Here is a 3,403-nt window from a genome sequence, read left to right on the forward strand (position 1 = left end):
TATTGATTCTCCTGGTTTAGTATGTTGATTCTTGAGCACAGCTATTTTATGAGTCTTGGCCGTGGCCCTAAGCACTTTGTCTTCCAGTATTACCACCGGATACATAAATGTCACAGACACATAACTGGGTGAACCCTTTTTTGATTGTGACTTAGCTTTGCTGAAGTCCCCAATTAGAGGTGTCCAGAGTTCTTAAGCACACTCTGTTTTTACTTTGGACCTTGACTTTAACCGCTCAGTCTCATGTTTTCACTTGACACCTTCACGCCACAAGCACATGGTTAGGGACAGCTTAGTTTAGCCGCTTAGGCCAGGATTTTATTCCTTTTAGGCCCTCCTATCCATTAATGCTCAAAGTCTTGGATCCTTTTTACCCTTGCCTTTTGGTTTTAAGGGCTATTGGCTTTTTCTACTGCTCCTTCTCTTTTCTCTTCTTTTTTTTTTGCTGCTTTTTCTTGCTTCAAGAATCAATTTCAAGATTTTTCAGATCATCAATAACATTTCTCTTGTTCATCATTCTTTCAGGAGCCGACAAATTTAACATTCATAAAATTCAATATAAAAAACATGCACTGTTCAGGCATTCATTCAGAAGACAAAAAGTATTGCCACCACATATAAATAATTAGAATTTTCCTTATTAAGAACTCGAAAAAATATTGCCTCCTTATTCTAAAAATCTGCTATTTTATTCATGTTTGATGATGATGAGAAAAATAAATTATGGCTTGATTAGAGATAAAGTCAAAATAGAGATACTAATTACTACTAATCATATATAACTTCTAAGGTAAATTTCTAATAAGAACAATTATCACAGAGTTAAGGCTAAGATTAGAACTCAACAACCTTGAATTTGGGAGGTGGATGCCTCCTTAGTCTGTGGAGTGCTTGGCCCTTCAAGAGATAGCTTCTGGTGCTTCAGTTCCTTCAGTTCACGCCCTTGCTCTTCATGTTCTCTGAGCAGTTTGCAGAGCATGCTGTTTTGATTTTGCTGTTCTTCCTTCAGTTGATCCACAACTTCTTGCAACTTGGTGACAGATGCTTCTAGGCGCTCCCAGTATTCAATTTAAGGGATTTTTGGGAGGAACTCCTGTGCTCTCCTCTTGATGGGGTCATCTTGCACTTGTTGTCCTTCCATAGACTTTTTGGTGATTGGTAGCTCAACTGGGATGTACTCATCTACTCCCATTTTTATCCGAGCATCTTTACATAACAGAGAGACCAAGCTTGGGTAAGCCAATCTGGCATCTTTGGAGTTCTTATTTGCAATTTTGTAAAGCTGACAAGCAATCAGCTGATGAACTTCCACTTTTTTTTCCAGCATAATGGAATGAATCGTTATTGCTCTTCTGATGGTGACCTGATGAGCGGATAATTTATACGCTTTTTGGCATTTCGAGCCTGGACATCACAATTTCGTGCACCAAGTTTTTGGCACCGTTGCCGGGGATTGTTTGAGTTTGGACAACTAACGGCTCATCTTGTTGCTCAGATTGGGTAACTTTCTTTTTGTTTTCTTTTCAAAAATTTTTCAAAAAAAAAAAAAATTTTCAAAACCTTTCTCATTTGTTTTCGAAAAAAATTAAAAATATTTTCAAAAATTTTATTCAAGATTTTTAAGAATGAATTCTAGTGTTTCATGAAGCATGAGAAGCCTGGCTAGCTGTAAAGCCATGTCTAAATTCTTTTGGACTGAGGCTTTACCTAACTAACTCTCTCTCTCTAATTTTCGAAAATATCTTCCCCCTTTTTCAAAAATTTCTTTTTAATTAACTAATTATTTTTATTTTTATTTTTAGATTAAAAAAATTTTCGAAAAAAAAAATATACTAAACATTTTTCAAAAATCATTTTTCAAAAATCACTAACTCTTTTTCAAAAATATTTTCGAAAATTCCCCCTCTCCCATCTTATTCTATTTATTCATTCATATCCTAACATCCCATCTCACATCTCTTCCATCGGTACAGTTGTGTTTCTTCCTTTACATCACATTCTTTGTCTCCCCCTCTTTTCTTCTACTCACACAGGAATCCCTATACTGTGGTATAAAGGATCTCCATTATTATTATTATTTTTCTGTGCCTTCTTCTTTGTCATATGAGCAGGAGCAAGGATAAGAACATTCTTGTGGAAGCAGATCCAGAACCTGAAAGTACTCTGAAGAGAAAATTAAGAGAAGCTAAAATACAACAATCCAGAGATAACTACTTAGGTGAACCTTATGGAAACACCTATAACTCAACATGGAGAAATCATCCAAATTTCTCATGGAAGGATCAAAAGCCCCAACAAGGCTTTAATAATGGTGGAAGAAACAGGTTTAGCAATAGCAAGCCTTTTCCATCATCAACTTAGCAACAGATAGAGAACTCTGAACAAAATACTTCTAATTTAGCAAATCTAGTCTCTGATCTATCTAAGGCCACTGTAAGTTTCATGAATGAAACAAGGTCTTCCATTAGAAATCTGGAAGCACAAGTGGGCCAGCTGAGTAAAAGGATCACTGAAATCCCTCATAGTACTCTCCCAAGCAATACAGAAGAGAACCCAAAAGGAGAGTGCAAGGCCATTGACATAGCGCCATGGCCGAACCTGTGAGGAGAGGAGAGGACGTGAATCCCAAGGAGGAAGACCTCCTGGGACGTCCAAAAAGGAAGAGGATGAATCTATCATCCTATGAAGACCTTTCCTGGCCACAGCAAGAGCTGTGATTGATGTTGACAGAGGTGAAATAGTCCTTCAATGGAATGAGGACTCCCTTGTGTTTAAAACTCAAGGATCTCCCTCTGTAACTATGGAGAGGAAGCAGAAAAAGCTTCTCTCCAAGCAGAGTCAACCAGAGCCCCCACAGTCAAACTCTAAGTTTGGTGTTGAACTCCCATATCCAAACTCTAAGTTTGGTGTTGGAGAGTTTCAACAAAGCTCTGCACATCTGTGAGGCTCCATGAGAGCCCACTGTCAAGCTATTGTCATTAAAGAAGCGCTTGTTGGGAGGCAACCCAATGTTTATCTAATTCTTATTTTTATGTTTTCTTAGGTTAATGATCATGTGGAGTCACAAAATAAATAGAAAAATTGAAAACGGAATCAAAAACAGCAGAAGAAAAATCACACCCTGGAGGAGCATTTGTCTGGCGTTCAGCGCCAGAACAGAGCATGGTTCTGGCGCTGAACGCCCAAAATGGGCAGCTTCTGGGTGCTGAACGCCAGAAATGGCACACAAATGGGCGTTGAACGCCCAAAATGGCCACCAACCTGGCGCTGAACGCCCAGAGTTGGATACAAAGGCATTTTTACATGCCTAAGGGGTGCAGGGATGTAAATCCTTGAAAACCTCAGGATCTGTGGACCCCACAGGATCCACTCAGGATCTGTGGACCCCACAGGATCCACTCAG

This window comes from Arachis ipaensis, chromosome B06 (genome assembly GCF_000816755.2).
Source record: "Arachis ipaensis cultivar K30076 chromosome B06, Araip1.1, whole genome shotgun sequence".
Taxonomy (NCBI): Eukaryota; Viridiplantae; Streptophyta; class Magnoliopsida; order Fabales; family Fabaceae; genus Arachis; species Arachis ipaensis.